Raw genomic sequence first — 6,000 nt, forward strand, 5'->3', positions numbered from 1 at the left:
TGCCATGATTATTCAGGGTGTTCCTGATGTGGTTCCTTGAATTGTCTGCTGAAATGCAAGTGGTTTAGAGTTCAGTGTGGCAGGTAAAAAGTGAGGTCTCCCCATGTTATGGATAGTATTTAATCTGTGAAGTACTTCACCTTCATAGGGAAGGCATTTGCTTTGCTCTGCTCAAACTAGCACTAGCATTTCTCTCTCCTTGACTCAGGCTTCTGCCACAAGCCGGTCTCATGGTAACCTCAGGAAATCCAGTTCTTACAAGAAGCACCTGTGCCAAAAAGTGATGCTTATCTTCTTCTGTGCTCTTAACCCTGAAAACTTTAGGAATTTTTGAAGACAAGAGAGGAGAATGCCACAAAGTTCATAAGAGCATACAGAGAGGATTGTGGAGCCATTTTTCTGCGTATCATTGCAAGCATGTTTCTCCTTACAAGCATGATTCTTTTGTCCAGACTTTATACATCTGAGGCTTTGGATTTTAGGAGCCAGTTTAAGAGTTTCCTTCTCTTTCTAGGCATAGGGATTGAACCTGGAGTCTTTATTTACAGAAATAGTTCATATGAAGTCAAATAAAAATATTTTGTGTAATGTAAAGTGTATGTAATCAAAGTATTTCAAAAGGCCAGTTCATTGAATTATGCATGGTACTTATTTAATATGCTCATTTCTATCTATTATTTATTTATTTATTTATTTATTTATTCAGAATGTTTGTTAGAACTCTAGGAGTGCAAAAACACGTAAGCAAACAATTTAGGACTATATATTATATATGTACTCTTAAACCACAGTAGCAAAGTCAGTTAATGATGAATAACTGAAGCCAACTGAGCTTCTGAGATCTTGGAAATACATGCAGAATCAGGCCCTTTTAATGGGTCTTCTTTCTTGAAAATAAACTTAGTCCCTGGCTAATGAAATCACAAAGGGGGCAGGTGACAACCTTTATTCCATTTGAATGGCAGAACTAAATTTAACTGAATTTGCCTTTTTTTTTTTTTTGACTGACAAAGATTGCAAAAGATTGCAAATGTCAGTTCATGGCTCTGAAGGGTCTACAAATGCACAAGCTGAAAACTGGCATTTTGCAGTGCCAGTGTTTAATCCCTGTCACTGTACAATACAGCAAGGTGCCGAACTCCCATTAATTATTGCTGCTTATTTAAAGGTACAGATTAACATACAGACTTGAATTGCTTGCTTGGGAGTGTGATGATATTTTTTTCCTCTCACAGAGCTTTGGTAACTATTTAGTGAAACAATAAAAAACATTTTGAAAATGGCAAAAAGAGAATAATAAACAAGTGCCATTTAAAATGCAATTATTGGACCACTTAAACAAGATGTAATTGCATGTGGCACAAAAAGAAAAGATGTTTTATTCTTTGTTACCCTCATATTATTTTTTATGATGGAAGTAGCTGATGAATCAGAATACAGAAGCAGATTCAAACCAGTGTGCTTTGTGTAAGGTGAAAGTATTCCAAGACCTGAAAATAACCTGATGTCTTATTAATGTTTTGTTATTTGGAAATGGGAGAAGGAAAAAGACAGGAAAGAAAAGGGAGCCTAAAGGTGTTCAGACAAAACAATGACTGAATAAAGCTTTGCTAAAGTATTTTTATTTCCATCAAAAGAGTAAGTAAGTCTAATTGATGGAGTTATGCTAACGCAATGTTGACAGGATGAGAATGAGACCCAAAATATGAAAAAAACCTCCTTCAAGCACTTCATGTTTTTCGTTTGTTTTTCGTTTTTCTATTTTCAACTTCTTACCTGCTCTTTGCTTATATAGATCATCTGCAAATAGAATATGTCCAAATTAAATCAATATATATACTCTATTTGGTATTACTGAGATTGACATCTTTGCATCTGAATCTGCACCTAAACATCTTCTGTTTTGGGGACCTACTCTGATATCAGTCATGCCCCACCATTTAGAAAAGGTGACTAAGGTAGTGAAGCTTAATGAAGCTTCGTGTCCTCGGGGGTGGGGGGGTGGGTAGGGGGGAGGGAGGTGGAACACTTGTTTGACACAGACATAGCTTCATCATTTAAATTACAGATTGGAAGGCAGACAGATGACTAATTTCTGTTAAATGCATTGTGCTGTTATGATAGCTTCTTTTTGTTTCTAACACTTCTGTTTTTCTTAACATTCCAGTTAAAACAAGGAATCTACAGTGTTGGAGTTTTGCCTTTTGGGGGTGTTTTGTTTTGCGTTCCACTGGTGGAAAAACTGCAACAGCTACAGATTATGCCTATCTGTTTGCCATGTATGCACTGAAAGGAAGAGGGCAGATTCCTGAATCTCATCCCTTCTCTGTGCCCCAGTGGCATTGCTGTTATTATGAAAGAATCTTTGTTCTCTGGAGCTTGAGACCCATAACAAAGAAGGTGTGTTTCTTCCTCCCATTGGCACTGTTACTCTTACTGTGTATGTGCCACCATGTTCTAGGGAAGTACTTTGATGTAATTTTGGCTTTCTGTAGGCTAATTCCTCTCAGAGTTCCTCTTGATGTGGAAGCCAGAATTCAACAGAGTGCCCATGCAATGTTGAGCCTAAATTAAAGGATTCATCCCAATGAAATTGCTCTCATTAAAGCAGTGGGAGGAAATTACAGGTCTGTGTTTGGCATACTTTAAGGGAATAGGTTATATGTCACCAAATATCTTCACATTCATTTACATACTGTTCATTACTCTAAAAATATTTGGATTCTGGACAAGAGAAAACAAATCTAAAAGACCTGAAATCCACCCTAAATCCACAATTTGTCTTCTCCATAGATATTCACTCTTGCATTCAGTGATATTATTGGCCAGGTTTCTTAGTATGCAGAAGTTACTCAAAGTCTTCAAGTAAATAATGTTTAATTGGGAATGTGGTAAGTTATAATGGAAGTAAAGCAAAAATGTACAGGTAATAGGGTACTACTTTCTCTTCATAGGAACTTACTGGATATTCACAGTCAGAAAATAGTATAGGGAAAGAATAAGATGGTGAGTTTCATTGGTTTTCATTTGTTACTACTAATAAATCACTTCTGCCTCCCATGTTGACAAGCAGCAGATGTTTCAACACGAACTCCATCAAAGTTAGTCATTTTGTCTTCTTCCTTATCAATGTTTCTGTCTCTCTAAGGACGACATGCCTCAGGAAATAAGTAAGCACCTATCTATAGGGGCATCACTCAGTCATGCTTAGACAATTATCACAGCAAAACACACCTCAGACTGATCAATAATTGCTTTCCTTGTCAAATTTCTGGATGTCACAAGCAACACCAAAGAGTGGGATCAGACCAGAGCAAAGCCTTGTCTAGACAGTTAGATTAGATTGCTTTTACTCCTAGCAGAGGTAGGAGAGTGCTTTATCGGTCCAGAGCAAAGTCTAACAGGGCCTCCCTCTTCCCAGCTCTCGGCAAAACAAGGAAAATGCACCCTCCAGGGGAAGACATCTTAAAATAAAACAAATTTTTAAAAATAAAAAAGAAAAATTAGAAATTGCTTGTAATTGTCATAGGGCTTTCTTTGGTGTTCTTTTTATTTATTTATTTTTATTATTTTGGCAAAGTTTGTCCTGACATATGCCAGAAAGTTGTTGTTTTCAGACATATTTACAGGGATCAGTGCTTAGATTCCCTTTCAAATCTCTGTCTTTCCCTCTTATCTTTCTAAAGCTCAGATACACTGAAGGTCTTCTGCCTGATTAGTTTGTATCCATGCTTGCAAACCTCAGCCCTGGGATGAGGAGAGAATACATGTTTCCAAGATATGGCATTTTTGGAAATCAGTAACTCAAGTTTATTCAGAGTCCTATTTAAGCATTCATTTTCTGTATAGTATATATTTATGTGACTATTTGTCATCAAAAGCAGTACATTTATATAACAACAATAACAAAATCCTACAGATTTTCTTGGACTAAAAGCTCCGATGAAATATATGTGGTGCTAAAAGAAGGTATATGAAGGTATAATATAAAAATTATAAGTTTATCTCATATCTGTAATTGGGGAGGTCTTTTACTTTCAGGCATTACAAAGTATGTCAGTCACTGTAAAGATTAAATCCACACTACCTATGCTATTATCATGCCAGTGAGAAGTAATAATTACCAGGCCTTTTTTTCCACTGTGCAGTTCAGTAAATTTCATACACACCTAAATGAATACCAGTCATTTCAAATCTGAACTTCAGCTATTGCTTGGCTTACATTACTGCTCACCTGATTCTTGACTGAGAAATGTAGGAAATATATATTTTTTAATTATTATTATTTTATATGTATATATATAGGATGACTTCACTGAGGGTAACCAGTTGTAGTCATCACAATAACATTCTGTTCATTAATGACAGATTTTATTTATTTATTTATTTATTTAAATCTAGAAACTATGGAAATCTTATTAACATAATTACATTTAGGTGAATGGAGAAACTATCTTCACTAGCCCTAGAGAGAGATATTTTTTACAGATGATATAGCAGAACCTTTCACTGTACACCTACCTATGCTTCTATGAGGGAACAAAAGGACAAAAGGAGTTGCAAGTTTTCAGTTTTCTTTCCCCAGTAGAATTTGGCCTTAAATCTACATCTTTGATATGAGTGAAAATCTCCACTCCATTGATAAAAGCATTTGTTACTCAGTTTAGTCTGATATTGTGTATGTGTTTATGGGTCAGCGTCCTTCCTCTGTCAAAGAGTTACCCAGATATTCTTCAGTTACCCCATCAGGTACGTGAAAGTACTGTAACATCATAAAGTAAAAGCCAAAGCTTTTGGCAAAGCTTGGCATTGTTTGCCAGTGACAATCTTTAGCTGAAATGTAATCTCTCTCTCTTTTTTGTTGTTTTTGATTAAATGGGGTAAGCTTCCAATCAGGCTAGAGAAGTTGAACTTATTTGGTTCTCATTCAGCAGATAAGTGTCAGCTCAGTTTTCCTAAAAATAAAGGATGGAAAGCAAAAAAAAAGTGTATGTGTGTCTTGAATCAGAAATGAATGTGATCAGCCTGAATATGGGCCTCCAGACACCTGAAAATCATCTCAAGAGCAGGACCTGCATGTTTTAAAGTAGTATTGAAAACAGAGGTGCTCCCCACAAAATAAAGGCAAAAGGATTGTTTTCATAAGTCTTCTTTAATATAGTTAGCAATAAAAATGATTGTTAACAATCCTATGTAGCTTAAGTCAGCTCCCATATAAAATATTCTACCACAAATTCTGTCCTCATTAGCACTGGTATTACTTGTCCTGATATGAAGTAGATCTTACTTAATACTGTAAGACCACTGAGAAGTTATGTGGTCAAATAACAACCAAAGCTTCAAAAAACAGATCTAAAAAATTCTTAGTTTTCTGAAAATAAGATATAGGTATCTGTCTCAGAATGTAGTCCTGAAAGCCTGAGCTTAAATGCCATCAAACTCTGAAGTAAGTTTCTCTGCACCTTGCTTCAATTCATATTGGTAAGATATGAGAAAAGCTGACCTTCTACTTTTTCAACTGCTCAGAAGTCTCTTAGTCTTCTCTCTGACCAACATGTATCTTAAGCCCTATCAGAATCTACAAATAAGATGCTTTTCTCACTGGATTCTTTACTCCATGAACTGTTTATGTCTCAAACATGAAGCAGTCACTGAAGAAAACCCTGGGTACTGTTGGTAAACCTAAGCCTTCGTGATTATCTAATAACTTAGAGGTTAAGATACTCTGCTAACAGGAGTGACATGTGCTTGAATCAGGACAGAGAAGGAATAAAACCTCTCACATCCCCTGATTCCATGAGAACTGTCAGGGAATTCCAGCTTGTGATTCAAGTGCTCTTGGTGGTTCGTTTACCACTTCTAACAGATCTGTAACAAGTAATTAAAAAGCATGCCTGCTAACAATTGCTTTCAGTTCCTACACAAGGCGTTCTCATTCTTTAAAATAATCTTAAGGTGCAAATTGAAAAGTTGTTCAAACCATTGTTCCAACATGTATCA

This window comes from Aythya ferina (genome assembly GCF_964211825.1).
Source record: "Aythya ferina genome assembly, chromosome: 1".
Lineage (NCBI taxonomy): Eukaryota > Metazoa > Chordata > Aves > Anseriformes > Anatidae > Aythya > Aythya ferina.